At 40.5% G+C, this 23,686-nt stretch overlaps 1 pseudogene; it reads left to right on the top strand.

Moving 5' to 3' along the window:
• Window positions 1–663: 663 nt before the first annotated feature.
• The window catches only part of LOC125483150, a 29,772-nt pseudogene continuing 6,749 nt past the window's right edge, over window positions 664–23,686 (top strand).

Raw genomic sequence — 23,686 nt, 5'->3', positions numbered from 1 at the left:
TGTTGGGATTAGAGGCAACGTGTTGGCACAGTGAACAGTACAACACATATATAAGAGTAGGACAAAAATGCATTGTAAGTCTACTGTAGGAGGGAGGGTCATTGACAGTCATTACCATCCTGTCTTCAACAGGAAAACAATGCATCATGATAGTTAGCATGATTAAGTGGTAGGTCTGGTGCTTGACTATTATCAAAAAATGAAGACTTAAGTTAAAGAGTTGGGTGGGAATTTTTTATTGACTTCACTCCCCCAAGTGTAGCAAGCCTTTACACATGCAATTTGTGATAGATCACACTGCATCATCTCGTTTGCCCATGATGAGATCCATGCTACAGACGGGCAGTGGGCTTTGCCAAGATAGCTGGCTTCCCCTAGGGTGCAGGATGTTGGAGATTGTATACATGTTCAGGCCACCATATAGTGTGATTGATGTGATCAGAAGAACCAATGTATAAGTCTTCTGTGATCATCAGTATCTCATTTTAGAAGAATGCACCAGGTACCCTGGAAACTGCCATGATGCCTATGTCCTTGAGAAGCCTGAACTTCCTGCTTCATTTCAAGGACTGGAATCCTTACGAGGTTGGTTGCAGGGAGACAAAGACTACTCTCTGCACCATGGCTTATGACTCCATTATGTAACCCCCTGACTGAGGCAGAATGCAGATACAATGCAGCCCATTCTTCCAACAGGGCTATCATGGAGAAGATGATAGGCATCTTGAAGATGAGGTTATGATATTTGGATTGGTATGGGGAGGCTTTACAGTGTGGTCCAGAGCGAGCATGCTGCATAATCCTTACACAACTGGAGCAGGCAAAAATGGATGTGATGGATGCTAAAAATCTGGAACAGTCTTCTGAGGAAGAAGATGAGGAGATTTAGTATGAGGAGAAATATAAATCTGTTATTGCTCAAAAGGCAAGCAGCCATGTTTTATTCCCAGAAGCAAATACATTTTTTTTGTCTTTGTTTTTCCTGTTCAATAAAAGGTACTACTTTCAACTGTTTGAAGGTTTTGCAACATATGATGTTCCCACATTGATCAATGAAAAGATATTATGCTACACTGGCAATATGACAAAAAGTAGTACTCTCTTAGACATACCTCCAACATGAGATAATGCTAAGATCAGATAAGAAGCTGCATTGTTGTGGCTGCAGTTCTGTGAAAATCGATCAGACTGATCATCATGTAAAGTAGGAATGCATTTGCAGCTGTGAGTTTCTGTTTCTACCTCATGCCACATTTTTGCCTTCAGAGGCTGTTCATTTTCACTGCCCTCCCACTACATGTATGGTGAAGGGCTATTCATGGCTGGCAATGATTGACCTACTGCACAGTTGGCCTTTAAATACGGTGCCAATGGAGGAAATCCCAGAAGGTTCCATATGAAATAATAAGTTAGAGCTCACTGAGACAAAACCCTCCATAGAAAGTCCTGAAATTGATACTTGGTCAAGTTTTGGTAAAATTCAGCCCCATGTTGCAGATGCCTGGTTTACTGTTAGTAAGTCATGCTGTCAGCAATGTAGCATTTAAAATGCAACAACTTGACATGGAAAAGAACCTGATAGGGTAGATCACATTAGGCTCCTTAACAAAATAAGAGACCACGGTGTTGAAGGCAGTATATTAGCATGGATAGAGGAATGGGTAACTAATAGAAGACAGAGAATTGGGATGAGGGGGGCATTTTCAGGACAGTAACCTCTAACTAGTGGCGTGTCATAGTTGTTATTGCTGGGGCCACAATTATTTGCAATAAATATTAATGACTTTGATGAAAAAAGTGACTATCCTATTGCCAAGTTTGCAGATTACTCAAAAATAGGTTAGAAGGCAAGTGGTAAGGATGACACTAAGAGTCTGCATTGAGATATAGACAGGTTAAATGGGTGGGCAAAACTTGGCAGAGGGAATATAATGTGGGAAAACGTGAGATTATGCACTTTGGCAGGAGGAATAGAGGAGATGAATATTACTTAAATGGAGTAAGACTGCAGAAAGCTACAGAACAGAAGGATTTGGGAGTCTTCATCCATGAATCATAAAAAGTTTGCATGCAGGTTCAGCAGTAACAGATAAGTCAAATGGAATGTTGGCCTTTACTTCAAAGACAATGGAGTATAAAAGTAGGGAGGTTTTGCTAAAACTACATAAGACACTAGTTAGACCAGAAGCTGGAATGCTGAATAGTTTTAGGTCCTTTTCCTAACGAAAGATATACTAACATTGGAGGCAGTCCAGAGAAGATTCATTAGGCTGATACCAGATATGGAGGGACAAACTTATGAGTAGAAGTTCAGAAGGCTGGGAAGGTTGTTGGAAAATCAAATAATGAGAGATGAACTTTCTAAAGTATACAAGATTCTTGGAGGACTTGACTGAGTAGATGCAGAGAAGTTTTTTCCCCCTGTGAAAGTGAATAGGGCCAGAGGGCATAAACTTAGAATTTATGTCCCCATTTAAGACACAGATGAGAAGAAATGTCTTCTCTCAGAGGGTTGCAAATCTGTGGAATTCTTTATCACAGAGGCTGTCGAGGCTTGGTTATTAAGTCTATTCGGACTGAGATGGACAGTTTTTTTTAAATAAGTAATGGAATCAAGGGTCATGTGGCAAAGGCAGGAAAGTGGAGTTGAGGATTATCAGATCAGCCATGATCTCATCGAATGGCAGAGCAGACATTACAGGCTGAATGGCCTACTTCACTCTTACGTCTCATGATCTTATGGTATACATTTACTATGAAAGCAAACAGCTCATTGCAGAAGTCATAAGATACATGCCACACAATTATTTTTTCACAATACTGTGGAATGCTGATAGGAAAGTATTTTACTTATATACATATATTCTGGTAGAATTAGAACATTTTGTTACTCTTATACTGTCTACGCATTTATGTTTTAGAATGTCACATTTCTAACCTAATTCTCCCCTTTTCTGTAGTTGGAAGATGCTTACTGAATTGTGCAACGTGATGCTGTGGTGAACATTTTAGGATTCATGTAAGTGAAACATTTTGAGGAGAGATTTTTCCACACATTATTAATGTGTGACATAAAAGAGAACCAAATAGGGAGGAAGTAGGGAGATGCAGCAGTGACAGAGGTTTAGGATAGCTGCATCTTGTCATTTGTGATGAAGTGTAGTTCCCTGCAAAATAACATGGCTGCAGTCTGTATTAGATTACAATTTAGCAGCCTTAAAGAGAAAGGTTTTTTTTCAAAAGGATGTTTTAACAGGATGGTGTAAGATACCCATTCAGTTCACTGATGTCCTTTAGGGAAGGAAACTTTCATCTATACCTGGCTGGCCTGGACTTCCGACCCACAGCAATGTGGCTGACACTTAACTACCCTCTGGGTAATTAAGGGTGGACAATAAATGCTGACTTCATCATCCCTGTGAATGAATATAAAAAGCATCTTGAGTAGTCTTGACAAGGTGGATGCGGAAAGGATGTTTTCTCTTGTTGGTCAGTATGGAACTATGGGGCATTTTTTTCAAATTAAGGGTCACCTTTTCCGGGACAGAGATGAGAATTTTTCTTCTGAGGGGTGTGCTACTTTGGAACACTCTGACTCAGAAGGTAGTGGAGAAGGGGTCATTGAATATTTTAAAGACAGAGGCGAATAGATTCTTGTTCCAGAGTTATCAGTGGACATGGGAATGTGGAATTTGAAACACCCAAACAGATCAGGTCTGATTTTATTGAATAAAGGAGCAGGCTTGAGAGGCTAGATGGTCTACTTCTGTTCATACTCTTTATATTTGTATGTTGGCTTCCTGAATGTTGTTGGAGCTGCACCGATCGAGGCAAGTGATGATTGTTCTATCACTCTCCTGACGTGTAGTTTGCAATGGTAGACAGGCACTGGGGAGACAGCGGCTTCTTTAACCTTAATATTCTTTTGGTTGACCGCAAGGTCCAGTCAGTTTATGGTCACTGTTAACCTCCAGAAAGTTGATGTGATGCATCTATTAATGAGAATATCATTTTAAAACAAGGAAAGATAGCTAGATAGAATCCCTATAGTGTGGAAGCAGGATATTTGGCCCCATCAAGTCCGTACCAACCCTCCCACCCAGACCTATCCCTGTAACCCTGCATTTCCCATGGATAACCCACGTAGCCTGCACATCCCTGGACACTATGGGCAATTTAGCATAGCCAATCCACCTTACCAGCACATCTTTGGATTGCAGGAGGAAACCAGAGCACCCAGAGGAAACCCATGCAGACACAGAGAGAATGTGCCAACACCACACAGTCACCCAAAGTTGAAATTGAACCCAGGTACCTGGTGCTGTAAGGCAGCAGTATTAAACACTGAGCCACTGTGCCTCCCACATATAGTCCCTTTTGTTGTAAGTGATCTGGCATTTACTTATCATCACCATTCTGGACATTATTCAGGTCTTACTGCATGGGGGATCTGGCTCAAGTGCAACATGCAACTTTAAGTTCTCAGTAGTATCCCCGCCTATTGTGTGGGAGATGGGGGTTCAATTCCTCGCCTGGGAGACTGATTCTGTCTAAAGGGGCACTTATAGGGTGAATAGCCAAGGTCATTTTTCCGGGATAGGGGATTCCAAAACTACAGGTCATAGGTTTAAGATGAGAGGGGAAAGATTTAAAAGGGACTTCAGAGGCAACTTTTTAGGGCAGCATGGTGGCTCAGTGGTTAGCACTGTTGCCTCACAGCACCACGTTCAATTCCATCCTTGGGTGACTGTCTGTGTGGAGTTTGCACATTCTCCCTGTGTCTGCGTGGGTTTCCTCCGGGTGCTCCGGTTTCCTCCCACAGTCCAAAGATGTGCAGGCTAGGTGGATTAGCCATGCTAAATTACCCATAGTGTTCAGGAGTATGTAGATTAAGTGGGCTATAGGGGAATGAGTCTGGGTGGGATGCTCTGAGGGTCGGTGTGGATTTGTTGGGCTGAAGGGCCTGTTTCACACTGTAGGGGTTCTATGAACTTAATTTATTAATATATAAAAATAGTACTAAATTAGGCAATAAAAATGTTTAATCATTGTTATATTAATTGTCTTGGAATACAGAAAAGAAAGAACTTGCATTTATGTTGCATCTTTCATTACCCAAATGTTACTGTACTGGACATAGGTAGAGTTTATAAAAGATTTTCCTTTATTGAATTTGGATTAGATTCAAGGTCTGCCTCTCTATGTGCCGTTGATACTGATTAAAACATACTAAGATTTACAGCAAAAAGTGAGGCCGTTAACTCATGTTTTATGTCAGTTGGAAAAGAGCTATTTATTTAAATTTCAATTTGCAATCCTTGTTCTGTAGTCCTGCAGGAATTAAACATGTCAAATGCCTATCCCAATCACTTCATTGAAAGCTTTTCCTCTATCATCTTTTCAGGCAGCAAGTTTCATAGCTCAACCAAACTCTCGGTCAAAAAAATCAATTTTCTAATTATTCTGCCAATCAATATACATTTGTGTGCTGTGTTATTGGTTCTTGCTATCCCCTAGCCCCTCATAATTTTAGATAAATGAATTAAATCTCCACTTAGCCTTCTCTGTCCCAAAGTAAACAAACCTAGCCAATCAAATATCTGCTTCTAAATAAAATTCTCCATTCCTAGCAACATCCTTATAAATCTTCAAAGTTCACTTTGATTATTCCACTGTTATGGCCCTAGTTTTGCATTCTTCCAAGTCATGCATGTTAATTTGTTTTTGTGAAGTTTTTGTGAACTCGGGTGGGATACAACGCACAATAAAATCCGTCTGACAAGTTGACAAGTCTTATGCCACTGGTATGTCAAGTGTTTTTGAAGGCTGAAAAATCTGGCAAGGAATCCTTTTCAGTTGTCTCACTTCAGTTATGGTTATGCATGAGTTTTTGGCCAACTTGTCAAACTGGCTTGAAGTGTTCCCGTAAAGTGTTTCATATGAGAATAGTAGTGTTGACTCAGCATAGTTTCAGATCTCAACAGTCACACTGTTTGCCAAGCCTGCAGTTCTGGAATGTTGTCAGTGTTTCAATGTTACTAATAGAGTGATAGAGTAATATAGCATGGAAACAGGCCCTTTGGTCCAAACTGGTCCATTCTGATCATGGTACCCCCTCAGCTGGTTCCACCTGCCTGCATTTGGTCCATATCCTTCTAAACCCTTCCCATCCATGTACCTATCCAAACATTTTTTACATTTTGCTATTGTACCTGCCTCAACCACTTTCTCCAGCAGCCTATTCCATATAAGCACCACTCTCTGCGTGAAGTTGACCCTCATGTCCTTCTTAAATATATCCCCTCTCACCTTAAACCTATGCCCTCAAGTTTCCAAATCCCCATCCGGAAAAAAAAACTATATGTAACCATCTTAGCTATGCCCCTCATGATTTTATACACCTCAATAAGGTCATCCCTCATTCTCCTATGTTCCAAGGAATAAAGTCCTATCCTGGCCAACCCCTCCCTATAACTCATGCCTACTAGTCCTGACAACATCCTCGTAAATCTTCTTTGCACACTTTCCAGTTTAACTATGTCTTTCTTATAACAGGGTGACCAAAACTGTACACAATACTCCAAGTGCGGCCTCACCAATGACTTATACAACTGTGACATAACATCTCAATTCCAATACTCAGTGCCTCAACTGATTAAGGCCAGCATGCTAAATGCCTTCTTCACCACCCTGTCTGCCTGTGATGCCGCTTTCAATGCACAATGTACTTGTACTCCTAGGTCCCTCTGTTCCACAACATTCCTCAGGACCTTACCATTTACTGAATAAGCCCTACCTTGGTTTGACTTTCCAAAGTGCAATACCTCACACTTATCTGTATTGAATTGCATTTGCCAATCCTCAGCCCACTTCCTTATCTGACCAAGATCCCTCTGTAATATTTCACAACTTTCCTCACTATCAACGATACCTCGTAATTTTGTATCATCCGCAAGTTTACTAATCATGCTTTGTACTTTCATATCCAGATGATGTATGTAAATAACAAATAACAAAGGTCCCAGCACCAACCCCTGTGGCACACCACCAGTCACGGGCCTCGAGTCTGAGAAACAACCTTCAACCATCACTCTCTGCTTCCTACCGTTGAGCCAATTTTGAATCCAATTAGCTAGCTCTCCCTGGATCCCATGCATCCTAACCTTCATGACTGCCCTGCGGGACCTTGTCAAAGGCCTTACTGAAGACCACATAGACAACATCCACTGCCCTATCCTCATCTATCCTCTTGGTTACCTCTTCGAAAAACTCTGAAAGATTTGTCAGACATTACTTCCCACACACAAATTCATGCTGACTATCCCTAATCAGACCTTGACTATACAAATATTGGTTGATCCTGTCTCTCAGCATCCTCTCCAATAACTTGCCTACCACTGATATCAGGGTCACTGGCCTGTGGTTCCCTGGCTTGCCTTTGCTGCCTTTCTTAAACAATGGAAAAACAAATGGTACAGCATTAGCCATCCTCCAGTCTTCTGGAACTTCACCAGTGGCTAAAGATGAAGCAAAAATCTCTGCAAGGGGATCTGCAATTTCTTTCCTAGACTCCCACAACATCCGACGATAGACTTGATCAGGCCCAGGGGATTTATCCACCTTAATGCGATCTAAGGTTGCAAACACCCCTTCTCTGGTAATATGTATGCAGTCCAAAACATCCCCACTTGTTTCCCTTATTTCCTTAGCATCCATGATTCTCTCCTCAGTAAACACTGAGGAGAAATATTCATTAAAAAACAGCCCCATCTCCTGTGGCTCCACACGTAGATGGTCATGATGATCTTTAAGGGGACCTATTCTCTCCCTAGCCACCTTTTTATACTTAACATAGCCATAAAACCTCTTGGAATTATCTTTAACCTTATCTGCCAGATCCATCTCATATCCTCTTTTTGCTCGTCTGATTTCCCTCTTAAGTGTGCTCATTCAATTTTTGTAGTCATCTAAGGATTCACTTGAGCCTGATAGCTTAAACCCAATGTATGCCATCTTCTTTTTGCTGACTAGAACTTCAATACACCTAGTCAGCCAGGGATCCCTAAACCTGCCAGCTTTTCCCTTCACCCTAGCAGGGACACATTGTTCCTAGACTCTTGATATCACACTTTTAAAAGCCGCCCATTTGCCAGTCGTTCCTTTTCCTTCAAACAGATTCACCCAATTGACCATTGCTAGATCCTGCTAAATGGCCCCAAAATTGGCCCTGCTCCAGTTAAGCACATTAACCTGTGGACCTGTCCTATCTTTTTCCATAACTATGTTAAAACTAAGATTTATGGTCACTGGACCCAAAGTGCTCTCCAACTGACACTTCAGTCACTTGCCCGACCTTGTCTCCTAAGAGGAGGCCCAGTGTTGCACCTCCCGAGTAGGGCCCTCCACATATTGATTTAGGAAACTTTCTTGGATTCAATAATGCAGAAAATTAGGATTGTTTATCATATTCTGTTGCAGTGTGACAGTTTAAAAATCTATACTGAGATCTAAGAAAAGTAAATCTAAATGTAAAATTGTTGCCTGGTTGAGCCCACCTAGATCAGAAATGGTGGGGTGGCAGTACGTGAACACTTCTGATTAGTCTTACATTCAAAGAACACAAGAATCATCCTTAACCAGGCTGGAAGCTGACATAAACAAACAAGGCACCTAAACCTGCTTGATATTCAACTTCAACATGGTTTATCCTGAAGGAACCAGCACTGTTGCTGGTTGTATTTGGGAAAATCAGCCATAGAGATTGTCTTTAACAAAAATATTATATAGGTTATCTGAATATGGAATCAGAAGCTACAGCGTCCAGCTTTTACTTCCAACTATCATATCTCCTGTTGTTACCATGACCTCTCTCCTAGTCCTGGCCCCTAGACTCCTAACCCAAATCTTTCAGCCCTAATTTCCTTATCCCCAGGTTGTGGACTCCTGAACTGGTATTCATCCAGGGTTCTATCAGTCTACCACCTTCCAGTTTTGGCTGACCCCTAGATGTGAATAGCTGAGGATGGCTGATACCCTAACACTGGCCCAATTTTGTGCTAGTACCCTGCCTTGTCTTTTAGTAAGATGTGAGACCCAACATTGAGATGACTCACATTTCACCAAAAATGTCTGTTCCCCAATTTCTAGGTTCTGAATTTAAAAAAAACAAAGTGGTGATGACTGCCCACTATTGCTCTGCACACTTCAGTCAGTATGGAGGCAGTTAGAGAAATGTGTTAGTTGCTACACCATAGTGCTGACATTGTAGGCAATCTCCATCATTCTCAACTTTTGTCTTCTATTCTGAGCCTGGAGAACTGGAAAGAAAGCTATCAAACTTTATGTAGGAAAGGCACAAACTATGAATTGATCAGGTGGTTGACAGGCCTTTATCTGGGATCATGGCTCTGGTAGCAGACATCCTCTTGGTTAACCAGATTAACCAGACGTAAACACTTAGCACTCAGCAATGGTAATACAAAGATTTTGGAAATGCTGAATTCTTATAACTTATACGTATGGGCAGACTTACTCTATATAATTGTCACTTTTGTCAGGAAATTCTGTAGTTATTCTAAAGAACAACTGACTTTCAGTGGAAAGTTCAATCTGGTGAGTTATGTTTTTATGTCACATTTTTAAGCCTGTTAAAGAAAATGCAACCTACATTTTAATCCTCACTATTCCAAAGTCGGAACCTCCTATTCACTCACACCTCCATATAATTCTTAGTTAGGATTTTTATTTTAAAAGCTATTTGCAATAATTCACTTCTCATATCTTTTGAATTTAGCAAGGGAAGTACAATTATACTCCATCAAGTAGTCTCTAAAATGACTTTAAATCCAGATGAATTCACCACAATTGTTCAAAATCTGTTAAAATATTACAAAGTTAGTTTTTTACCCGGTAAGTGGTAATTTAATAATAATAATTTTACTGGAGAGAGTTTGAGGTTAAAAATGTGCAGAAATTAAATATCTATTGTCCTGCTAAGTAGACTGTCTATATTTGTATCATCACATGTTAAAGCACTTTGGCCAACTGTGTAATTGTAAGTACATTAATTTATTTAGGATGCTGAATAGTCCAAGTCACAGCTGCTGTGATGCATTCATTGCATGTTGAATATCTGAAAAATCTGGACTCCTATTCTTTGGAAAATTTTGGAGCTGGTTGATTGTGAGGTTTAGCATGCTAAGAAATTAGGTGAACTTTCATAACTTTTCAGGTTTTGTCATTTTGGATAAATTGGAACAAGCACTGTCAGATGTTTTTGGCCCAATACAACTCCATACTCCTTTTTCCATTATTGATATGCTTGCATTCCTAAGTCCAACTGTTTTCTTTTTTGGTGTTTGGAAGCTTTTCTTGCTAAAATATGCATGTTGCTGAAGGTAGCCCAGTTCAAATAGCTGATGCTCCAGTTCTGAGTGTTTATTATTTTATGAGGGCTCTTAGATTCCCTTTTGGGTGGGTGTCAGGGATGCTTTATCCAATGTCTACAGTCATAGAGGTCTACAGCACAGAAAAAGTCCCTTTGGCCTACGGAGTCTAGCCAGTCGAAAATAACTAACTAACTGTTCTAATCCCATTTTCAGCACTTGGCCCATAGCCTTGTATATCTTGGCATTGCAAGTGCACATCTAAATACTTTTTAAATGTTATCAGGGTTTCTGCTTCTACCATTCTTATAGGCAGTGAATTCTAGATTCCCCCATCCTCTGAGTAAAATAAAATCCTCACTTCCCCTCTAAACCTCTTGCCCTTATATCATTGATCCCTCCACCAAGTGGCAAAGTTTCTTTTGGTTTACCCTGTCTGTGTAACTCATAATTTTATACATCTCAATGATGTCTCCCCTCAGACCCCTCTGCCCCAAGTAAAGAAACCACAATCTAGCCAATCTCTCTTCATAACTACACTACCCAGACCAGGTAAATCCTGATAAATCTCCTCCACGTTGTCTCCAATGTAATCATATCCCTCTTATGATGTGGATTTCATAATTACACACAGTATTGTAGCTGTGGCTTAACCAACTTTTTGTACAGTTCCAGCATAACCTCCCTGGTCTCAAATTGTATGCCTCAGCTATTAAAGGCAATAATGGGACTAAAGTTCCCTTAGATCCTCAATGCTTTCCTTTTGGGTAATAGTGCCCGTTTGGGAAGGAAATCTGTCATTCTTAACTGGTCTGGCCCCCATTTGAGTTCAGACCAACATCAATGTGGGTGATTCTTAACTGCCCTCTGGGATGAGCTAACAAGCCTTCAGTTGTATCAATCACCAAAAAGTCTCCAAGAAGTTTACTGTTTATTCATTTGTGGGATGCGGGCATTGCTGGCTGACCAGCAATTGTTGCTTATCCCTAGCTGCCCTTGACAAGATGGTGATGAAATACCTTCTTGAGCTGCTGTAGTTCACCTCTCGTGAGTTGACCCATAATGCTGTTAGAAAGAGAATTCCAGGTTTTGAACCAGCAACAGTGAAGGAACGGTGATATATTTCCAAGTCAGGACGATGTGTGGCTTAGAGGGCAACTTGTAGGTGGTGGTGTTCCCATGTATCTGCTATCCTTGTTCTTTTAGATGGAAGTGCTTGTGGGTTTGGAAGGTGCTGTCTCAGGACCTTCAGTAAATTTCTGCAGTACATTTTGTAGATATTGCACACCACTGCTACTGAATGTTGGTAGTGGAGGGAATGGATGCTTGTGGATGTGATGCCAGTCAAGTAGGTTGCTTTGTCCTGGATGGTATCAAGCTTCTCGAGTGTTGTTGGAGCTGTGCTCATTCAGGCAAGTGGGGAGCATTCAATCACACTCCTGACTTGTGCCTTGTAGATGATGGACAGGTTTAGGGAGTCAGGAGGTGAGTTACTCATTGTAGTATTCCTTGCCTATGACCAGTTGTAGCCAGTGTGTTTATGTAGCGAATCCAGATGAGTTTCTGGTCAATGGTTATCCCAAGAATATAGATAAGTGAGGGGTTCAGCATTGGTAACATCATTGAATGTCAAGGAATGTCAACTGAAACTGGATATACCATCTGACATTGACCTCGGCACTGGAAATGAGAATGGCAAACTTAGCTCTGTCAACCCGGAGAATTCTTCCTTGTCAACATCTAGGGGCTAGGCATGACCCCAACCAGCAGTCGGTTTTCCTCTGACTCCTGTTGATTTAGTGGTCCTCCTTGATATGACTCTTGGTCAAAGGTCAAGGACAATTACTCTCATGGTTAATGACCCCAATTCCTTTTTTAAAAAATTCTCATAATAATTATTTCAGTTGTTGTTTTGCATCACCAAGCACAATATACTTCCTATCAATCTTCATTACATTAGAACTTGTGAATTGGGACCGGTAGATTCCATTGCATTCTTCCTAGATTGTTGCCTGTATCATACCAAACTATGAAAGTTAGTGCCTGTTAAAATATAGGCTGCATTATTAGACTTTTAATACTCATAGTAGTGTATTAGATCAGAAATTTAAAAATATGGAAAACAGAATAATTTAAATTGAATTGTTCCTTAGGAATGAAGCATGGAACAAAACTTAAAGATGCCCAGAGTGACACTACAGCTATTTAAAGGGCTAACACAAGGGAACATTTTGCTTTGATTTTGATTTATTATTGTCACATGTACCAAGGTACAGTGAAAATTATTGTTTGGCATGCTAACCAGACAAATCTTACCTTACATAAGTATATCAGAGTAATAGAACAGAATACAGAATATAGTGTTACAGCTACAGAGATGGTGCAGAGAAAGATCAACTCTAATATATGACAGATCAGTTCATAAGTCTGATAATCACGGGGAACCTGCTGGTACATATTTTCAAACTTTTGTAATGTTTGCCTGATGGAAGAGGGTGGAAAAGAGTATAACTGGGGAGGGAGGGGTCTTTGATTATTAACTGAGTATTCAGATTATGCAAATGCTGTCCATTTTAGCTAGAAAAGCACTATTTTGATTTTAACCAAGAATTTCATACCTCTCTTGGATGTATTCTTGGAGGCTTTATCACACGACTTTCTGCTTCCTTCAAGCTGCAGTTTTGCAATACCTTTTGAGTTGCCATATAAACTTAATTTATAGACAGCAGTCTAAAAAGCAGATCTTAAAGGGAGCATCACAAAAGTTAAGAGGTCGATAAGTTGTGGCACCATAATAGTAAATGTCTCCCATTTGGAAGACTCTTTTGGGCCTTTTACGGAATTAGATTGTCCTGACATGTAGGGTCCTAACATATGTCTTCCATCGTACATCCAGTCTACCTGGAAGCTACTAGATTTGGGCAAGAAAGTACTAAATTATGTAGCTTTTGGAAAACTGTATGAATGATGCTTTGTTTAAACAGATGATGAAATACTGCACACTAATGAAAAATTTGGCACAGCAAATTATTAACACTTTCACAGAAATCCCTTGTAAAAACATGATGGGTGTGAAGAAAAGCAGATGTGGAAAGAATGGACAGTATAAACCGTAATTAGAATTCTGTATATTGGAAGAAATCTACAGAACTCTTAAGGTATGAATTATAAGAGTAGAAACTGCATTAGGAGCTGTTCTTGTAAAATGCACCTGTACCAATATTTTCATTGTCTTAATTAAGATAGTTTAAACCAATTTTCCTAAGAAACACAATTTATACTTGTTTAGTGGATCATATAATACAGAATGACAGAGCTCATGTAACCACTGCACTTAAAATTATCTACCACTTAGCATCTTAAATTACTGGAAACATCCTGCCAGTAGTACTTTTGTAAGATCTTTCAAATCCAGTGACAAGGAAGGCATACAATAATAGCATCCTCTCCTAAACCAACCTGCCCAGCATTGAGGCATTCTGCCTCAAATATGGCTTTCTTGGGCAAGATATAACATTCTTATACCTGACTCTGGTTCCTGAAGCAATTGCTATACTTGGAACTCACATTGCAGGAGACAGTGCTTTAGGGATGACCTCAAGGCATCTCTGAGGAGGTCAAAAATTAATGTTCTCCAAATCAGCTGCTTCACATGTGACAGAGGCTGTAGATCACACATTGTACTTATCAGCCCTCTCATTGACTTAGAGCAGAACCAAGTCATCCTTGATCGCAAGCAATGCCTAAGCAGAAGAAAACATATCATCCCTGCCCAAGTCTGGATACTAACATTCATGCTACCTGTTAGACAGTGATCATTGCCAAAAAATAAAGGCCAACCATATTCCTTTGACCTCCAAGAACGGGACAGTTGTGATATCATTGAAATGCTCTGGATTGATCTGAAGTTTAACTGAACCAGATGCATCAACATAGTGGCTGCCTGATCAAGGTCGTGGATGATTACATTATAACACCAGCCTCATTTCCTGGACCCTCAAAGTCTCACAAAATCTCTGAAAGATACAAGTCAGGAATTTGAAGAAACACAACTCCATTCAACACATAAATGGCTTTCTTGCATAGTTGCCAATGACCTCAGCATTTAGCCCCTTTACCACTGATACATTGCAGCAGAAGTATCTGCTATCTACAACATGCACCACATCACTTTCTTGCACTGAAATCTCAATCATCAAAAGGATCAAGGACGCTATTTGTGGACGCCATCCTGATTTTGACCAGGGTTCTGATCACTCCCACTTTGGGCAGAGTACACAGGAATAGATGAATAGTCTCCTTAGTACTGCTGCTGATAATTCAAAAGAAATGTGCCTTGTGTGTATGGTTCACTCGTACACAGTACAACAGCTCATGGCTAGTAAATACGACACATTGTCTGAGCTTTGATTGTCTTCCCATTACTTGGAAAAACAAGTTCACTCTCAGTTGTCAGGGAAATGGTACTGTAGCAGGTGTAAATAGATTTGAAAGTCTGAATCCTGAGAGAGTAACTAGGATGCCAATCACAATCAGACCCCAAACCAACATATCTGTGCTGGGCATATGACACTGAATGCCAATAAATGCAACATTATGCCTGTAGGTTGGTCTCATATGAAGTATACCATGCAGTGTATGTGTTATAGGCACATGTATTGTTAGAAGTTCACAAATAATGCAATTAGACTGTAGTGAAAACAAATGGAATATTAGGATACTTTGCTGTAATGATCTAATATAATAAAATTAGAACACCAGCCCCTGTATAAGATGTTGGTCAGGCTTTATCTAAAATATAATGTCAAGTTTCAGGCATAATGAGTGATATAATGACAGGAGTAGAAGTTCAGAGCAAACTATTAACTTAATACTTAGAATCACAGAATCTATGATAAACTCTGTTGACATTGATATCTTTCAGCAAAGTATTCAAATTTCCAGTAGTTGACTAGAAAGATCTTACAGCAAGATTTCAAGATTTTAGAGCTTTACTGTAATAAGCTCACACATAATCCCATCATGAACTTTTAAACTGGCAGAAAATCTCCCTCCTCATATTTATCTTCCTCTTTCCCTTGAATGGACACTTCATTGCTTTACAGCCAGATAATGTCTGATCGCTGAGCTGTCTTTTGATGGTAAGGGATGAATTGAAGTTTCTTCCCTTGAGCCAAACAAGGCAAATCTTCCAAATCTTGTTTAAATCCTTACGCACTTTGACTCCTCAATCTTGAATGTGAGCTCCCACCTGCACGTTGTGGGAATGTTCTCTGCTTACCTGCGGGGCTATTTGTCTCTATTGTTCGCGTGAGTATGTGCGTGTGTGTATGTGCTCTCTCTCTTTCCCTCCCAAACTTTTGCAAAGACTGTGTGGTTGGGCAATATCTTAGGAAAACCTGCAACCCAACCCTACAATGCCTCCCTAATGACCCATCTTCTCTCAAAGCCTATTTCCAAGGCAATGATTCACATGTATATAGTTTATACTAGAAAGTAACACACCATAATATAAGGGAGGAATTAGTTCATATGTGAGGAATTTTTTTTCTTTTCACAGAACAAGATCAATCTTTGCACCATGTTGCCACCACATTGACTGAGAGTGAACTTGTTGCATGTATTCAAAAGGGATGAATTAATGTCTTTGGCTGATATCATAGCATAACAAAGGAAAGTGAAGCATTTGGCGGCACGGTGGCTCAGTGGTTAGTACTGCTGCCTCACAGCATCAGGGACCTGGGTTTGATTCCACCCTTGGGCAGCTGTCTGTGTGGAATTTGCACATTCTCCCCTTGTCTGCATGGGTTTCCTCTGGGTGCTCTGGTTTCTTCCCACAGTCCAAAAATGTGCAGGTTAGGTGAATTGGCCATGTTAAATTGCCCATAGTGTTCAGGGATGTGTAGATTAGGTGGGTTACAGGGGGATGGGTCTGGGTGGGGTGCTCCCTGCATCAGTGTGGACTTGTTGGGCCGAAGGGCCTGTTTCCACACTGTAGCGATTCTATATAAAAAAAAATTATTCCATAAATTTGACGAAATGTCACCGAGTCACTGTCCTCTCTTCTATTGGGGAGGCAATTATTGCTAGAATATTAATCCAAAGACCCAGGTAATCTTCTGGGGAACAGGACTCGAATCCCACCACAGCAGATGGTGAAATTTGAATTTAAAAAAACCTGGAATTAAGAGTCTAGTGACTATGAAATTGTTCCTGATTGTCAGGAAAAACCCATCCGGATCAGTAATGTCCTTTAGGGAAGGAAACTGTCATCCTTACCTGTTCTGGCCTACATATGGTCCAGACTCACAGCAATGCGGCTGACTCTCAACTGCCCTGTGGGTAATTAGGGATGGGCAATGAACGCTGGCCTGGCCAGTGATACCCCCGCATCCTGTGAATGAATTTTAAAAAAACTCCTTTTGATTGCACTTGTGGACCAGAGCAGAAATTTCCAGATGCTCCCCCTGAACTTCCACAGGACTTTAAAAAGTCATTGAAGAGATTGTGCAATCGTTAATGCGTGGGAGTGGAGTGTGCACTGAGGATCATAATGATCAGTTGCACCATGATTGCTTTTGGTACTAGTTTGTTTGTCTCAGAGTCCAGCAATTTTGTTTATTCCTGTGATACTTCCCAATTACATTTTTTTTACAATTTAAATATTGCTGATTTGGAAAGCATGTTTTCCAGCTCTCTTCAACAACTTTCCAATGCCACACAAGGGGACAACATAACAAGCTCTGGTAATGTCAAAGCTGTGGTTGATATTCTGTCACATATTTCAACTGTGATTTCCACTGCTAATGAAACAAATATGAAGGTAAGAACTGACATCTTGCACAAACAATGTCAAACAAGATATAGCACGTTTCGCGATGATGTTTGTTTTGTAATTAAATGAAATTTAGGAAGGGAAGGGTTGAATCACCTTTTTGGTGTAACAACACACTGGGTAATTACGTTAATCTATTACCCTCATGACCTGGCTGAAATCTGGCAGGTTCAGGGCCTCTGTGACAGAGTGAGGTGTGCTTTGTTGGCTTCAAATAATGGAGTTTGCTCGGTCTTCAATTACTTTACCTCTTTTTCCACAATACAATGCGTTCATAAATTGGGATGAACATCCTATTTAGAGCTTACACTGCCTGGCTTGTACAGAGAATGAAAACTATGATCACAAATGATGCTGTAGGAATATTCTTTTGAGGTTCAAATGAGAATCATATACTTTGTCTTTCACAATACATAGATCAGGTTGATTGTCATTTACATTTAAATGACAATTAAGAGAAACTGCAAAGACATGCTATTGGAGTAGAGATTATTCAATTTTTAACTAAGAGACTTCAGTTGAAAATTTATCCAACCTGCAAACACTCTTCGTCTTCTCCTGAGAAGTCTTTCATCTCAACAATTTTTATTTGTTGGTCTGTCATGTTTCATGAATGCATGATTCATAGATGTAGCTATTTCAATCAGCAACTGTCTCCACCCAAAACAGATTTTGGTTTCAGAATATGAAACGCAGGGATGCAGAGTAGACTTGGCAAATGCAAATCCAAAGTAACCTTTGTACATTTATTTAGGTAGCAGTAATGCGCTTTGGAAAGGTAATGTTCCCTTCTATATGGTCCTTGGACATCTTTAGGTTAATTCCAGTATGCTATTGGGGAAGTAATGTCTCCTCTTGGATTGTCAAAACTAGGCATGTATGAGCATAAATATACATAAAATCATGAACTATTATACTGATATGAACTGTCAATGGACTTGTCAAAAGAAGACAGAAAAAATCATCAAAAATATTTGGCAGGGCACATGGCAAGAGTATCTGCCAAAAGCATCAAGAGGACCTGTTTCAAATGACCTGATAAGGGAGTTATCAAAGATACCAGGAAGACCTCTCAAAGTTACTTGTCAAAGGGAATTACCAAGCCTTTACAGTATATAGAAATCTTAGCTTTCAAAAAAATGTCCAGAGTGTTTTAAAAAAACATTGCTTTTGTTGTCTTCCTCTGTCTGCTGACATAAACCTAAAGATTTCCGTTGTCAGATTAGTGCTACATGGCTGATTTTACAATCATGCATTATCACACTAGTGTGAATTTTGCAGTTTATTAGGCAGCTGTGAATGGTTAGAAATCTTTGATAAGTGACTATGAATTCCATTGCATACTGTTATAATAGGTTAAGGGTGTAGCTTGGAAGGAAGGTGTGATGAGCAATGGGGATGAGTAGTGGCATGGATTGGCATGGATGGTGCATGGGGAGTATGTGTAAGGGTAAAGATGAATAAGCGGTAGAGATAGAGGACTGTTTTATGTTTTATTCTTTATTTAAACTTCAATACAATCCCAATGCACACAGGCAGCTCTTCTGCTCAGTCTGCCTCTGCACATGGCATAATCCTCAGTACTGCTGGGTTGCTCGCCCTGGCATCCAATAGAGCTCATGCATCTGGGCCAAAAATCAGACTTTGGCAGGTTTAAAAATCGAGTTTGCAGAGCCAACAGCCGCCCTGACTCTGTGCACCTGACTCACAAATGACAATCCAAGTCCTCATGACTGATTTGGTGGTTGTGCTTTGTTCCATTGTTTCGAACAAGCAAAAAACCTTGACCATGCACACAATGGTCCAGAAAAAAGATAGCATTGAAGTGAGTCACAATCTGTTGCAGTGCATACTGCCAGGAAAGATTGACATGACAGAAACTCTTTTCTTTAAAAAAGAGTAGGGTGAGGGATGATTTTACCACCATCTTTAAGATAACTGAATGGTTTGATAGGTAGGCTTAAAATAGATGCCTCCATTTGTTGGAAGATCAAATCTAGTGGGCCAATAAGTTAGGATGGCCGCTCATGAACTCAATAGGAATTTCAAGGAGAAACTACAAAATCAGTGGTTGGAATTTGGAATTTGCTATCACTGATTAATTGATGCTGGCATTAGAATTAAGCTAATGCTAACTTTCATCCGTGCTACTAGCTTTGTTTAGGATGGTTGATTGAGCTTTCAACGGCTCTCTATCTCAATTGATGTGAACCATTACTAATCATGTTGAGTTTAGCTGTAAGGAATCAAATTAACAGATACTTATTGAAGGTCAATACCCAATTAAGTTTAAAGAAGAATATCTCGGTCAAGATTCCTGAGGGCTGCTGTAGTGTGAAGTTATAGTATAATTTCATTTATTGCACAGTATCAGTATGGTATTATACCTAAAGGGACCACATTTCCACTGTAGTTTTATAATATTCCAATTCCAATTCTCTGATGAAAGTTAATATTAAACAAAATTCCTGCTGGGAGGATCTTTGAACCTCAGAATTTATCATTTTCATTTTAGGTAATATTCTACTTTCTTTATTTTTCCAGCCTAAGTGAACAATTTCACATTTCCCTATCCCTCCCCATATTACTCCAGTTGCCAGATCTCTGCTCTTTCAGTCAAAGCATCAATATTTATATGCAATTTTCATATGTCTCCCTTATAATATACCTTCCTGCCTGTCTTTGAAGAGCAAACTGAGAGGCTCATTGAATCAGTTATCATCAGCACACTAAGCTAAGCCTTTAGGAAGGATCTATTGGGTAATAAAAAACAAGGGCATACCATTAATGCATTACTTCAGGATGGACACAAGTATGAAATCATAATGGCAGGCTGACAACAATTACAAATTTTAGGTGTATCCAACACCATTGCTGCAGTCAGTGACGTGCACTAAACCAGCAAAATCAGTAACACACGTGATTTGTCACACCCACTCAGAAGCTGACCAGCTGTTCTTGTTATCTGTAAAGGAAATGGCACCAAAAGACAGTGGGCACACAGGCAATCTCATTCCAGATATCAGGCCAAACCCCCAAGCAAAACACAGGTTGACCAACAAGACCCTACAACATCAAAACACTGGCAGCAAAGAGAATGATAAGAAATTATACAAAAAAACACTTCAATGAAATTTAGAGTTAACCAAGTGAAAGGCAAGTTCAGAAGATGCCCAACCTATCTATACTCTTAATCTCCTTCACCATGTCACTTTTATCAGGTGATCAGAATCTTTTACAACCACCAATATCATCCATCAAGATAAAACTAGTCTACATGTATTGAAAACTAAAGATAACATGGGAGCTAATGCCAACATATTATCATGATGCATCCTGAAAGACATGTACCTCAGCAAAGTGATGCCTCATGGTATAGCCTACAAGAGACCATTTCACTGTATATAATGGGTCATCAACACCATGCATTGACAGAATTCACTACAATACCAATATCCAAGCTATCGTAGCTTCTTGAAATCTTTTACCTGGTTGATACCAATGGTCTGGCAATGGCAGGACCACCAGCATGCACAGATTCTCAGTATTGTCACAATCCATGATATTCTAAACACATTCACTGCAGCTGAACAGATCACACATGAAATGATTAAGTCGGTCAACAATCGCCAAGGGTGTGATTTTTCATATGAGATGTAAGATATATACGGGAAATATATGTGAAATATATACATAAAGTATTGGTAAAATTACAAACATAGAGAATGCTGAAGAAATTCAGCAGGTTGGGCAGCATCTGTGGAGAGAGAAATAGAGTTAATGTTTCAAGCCCAGTCTGTCTCTTCTCGGAAATTTGGGATGATTATATCTGACATGCTGAGCACATTACCCAACCTACACAAAGACTAAGATGTTCCTCTTGTTCATCACATTGATGCTCTTGACTTTGAAGTTGAAGACATTCTCAAGGTTAATCTGTTATATTTTGGCCAGAGTCAGTGTGAGCAGCCACAATCAGCAAATGCCAATGATGAGCAACTTTAAGATTGCAAAAGGTCATTGTCCAGGGAGACCCTCTTAGTATAAAAATACCCAAGATGAATTATTCACTTTGTCTATATAGACGCAAACTTGGTATATCATGACATGTCATTTTTAAGGGCAACAAGTCCTTGTACCAAAGGCATTATGCTAAGATATCACATACATGCTTGACCAGGGACACTTGGGTATTGAATGCATAAGAAGGCTAATCTGTGTTAGGTCAGTGATGAAAGTGAAGCATGCTAAAAAACACCTCAGCACTAGAGGGAACCTCTCTATCCCCCCACTCGATGTTTCATCCACTCCTTGGATCGAAGTAGCAGCTGACTTATTCACAGTGCACAGAGAAATGCAATGGATTACTTTCTCAACTTTTCCATTGGTTGAAAACTTAGCAAAACAACAATCATGACTGTTGCTGATGCAATGAATGCTATTTTCAATTTATTCAGCATCCCTGAACAGTAAGTGTCTGACAACAGACTGCAGTACACAGGCAAACTGTTTCAATACGTGTACTATGTGGGGAGTGACCTATGTCACCTCATTGCCCTGTTAACTATGCCTATACTGTTTAGCAGAACATATGGCACATATTAACAAACCGATTATCATTATGTACTGAGCAACAAAGCAAGTCTGCTGCATTGCTCTATTTTAATATGACAGCACTGGAAAAGGGATTATCAAGCCCTGCTTGATATATGCTTGAAAAGCAAGTATGAATAATATGGCTCAGCAAACAATTTTCTGATCATTGTAAGTCACAGGCATTCATCAACAAGTATGGAGTAGAATGAGAGATACGCAATGGGTGATTAGGTGGAGAACTGGCATGTTCTCCTGTCACCATACCTTTGGTGGTAAGTGATGGAGTGCAGGTTTGTGTACCTTTCCAGCAGACCCTGAAGGTCTGGATCTTCATAGCAGCTGCCAAACCAACCACGGAGGCAGCCAGGCAATCACATGCTTGAGGAAGCTGGGTTCCATACTGTAGCTGCACTCCTGCAGCTTCTGGGCACTGAGGGTCATTGCATCCCACACCCCTGTCTGCTTTATGAGGATGAAGTCTCTGATTGCCAACACCACAGGGCCCTCTACTGCACGGGGCTGAGCAGGTGCCTGGTCTATAACAGTCCTCTGATTGCCAGCAGGCTGGGGCATCTCCCATGGCCAGATGTGGAGCTGTCACAGTGACATTCTCAGAAGAATGTGCTCCAAAACTTTCTAAGGATAACATTCCCATCAAGAAGTCAGTATCAACTGACAGGCTTGCATGAGGCAGCCTTGCCGATGTATCTTATACATCCTCAATACTCTTGTCCTCACAGGTCAAGGATGTAGCGACGGGAGGAGCAGGCTGTTTCTCCAATAGAGATGGTGAACGGTACCTCCTTTAAGCTGTGTGGCCATGCAGCGACCCTGAGAGCCTGTGCACACTGATTGATGTAGCCGATGGTGTTCCCAGCATTAACTTTCAGTTACTGGAGGTCCATGCATAAGAAAACACAAATAAGTGACAGTGCAGATGGTGGATATCTCCCTGATACCTACAAGACTGAAGAGAGAGAAGGCTTTGTCACTGCCAATGATTAGAAATGGTGGGCAAATGCATAAAACTGACAATAGGGTTAATATAAGAGTTGTAATGGAATGAAGAGAAGTACTTACTCTGTTGGCAGGACAAGGATGTTTCTGCAACCACACAATAGTGATCTGAGTCTTCTCCTGCTAATGATTGGATTCTCTCCTCATAGTGGGTGAAGAATCTGATATTGGCACCCCTCCACCTGTCTGGGCTATTTCTGACCTATTGTGAGCAGTTTCCTCCTGTAATGACAGAAAGGGGGGGCAGGGAGGGATTGCGTTAGGTGACAGTGGGTCGTATATCTGTTAGTTCTAGTGCAGGTAAAAAGCTGGTGGGCTGTTCAAATGAATTGAGTAGCCAGTGGAGAGGCCGTGCAGGATTAGTGGTGTGGGAGGTTGGGCGTTTGGCAGCAAGTGAGAGAGAATGTTACAGGCAACAGTGATTGTGGCATTGGTTATTGACCTTCTTATAGCACTGCTGGCTATTCCTTCGCACTGTGGATACCACACTGAGCTGGATGGAGACCCTTGAACAGGCTGTCAGAGTGTGGTATTGTGGCCTCCTCTGCTGTTTCTCTGGGAGGAAGGTGACCCACTCCATCAGGACCTCCAGGTCTGTGTCACAGAATCGCTGTGCCATCTTCCTCTTCTTCACCATCTTCACATTGTGTACATCACTGACTGGGGCAGCTTCAGCATGCCAGTGCTCATCAAGGTGCACCTTTGCCTGTCAAAGATGGCACAGGCATCAAGGATATTAATCTTTCACCAGGTATCTGCTGAGTGGCAATTATTCCTAGAATGGCACATGGTTAAGTTGGGAATAGAATCGAACAAGAGGTACACTATAGGGATAAGGAAGCTAATTAATGGG

Source organism: Rhincodon typus, chromosome 5 (genome assembly GCF_021869965.1).
Source record: "Rhincodon typus isolate 14 chromosome 5, sRhiTyp1.1, whole genome shotgun sequence".
In the NCBI taxonomy this organism is placed as follows: Eukaryota; Metazoa; Chordata; class Chondrichthyes; order Orectolobiformes; family Rhincodontidae; genus Rhincodon; species Rhincodon typus.
This window is presented reverse-complemented; position numbering and strand designations above follow the sequence as displayed.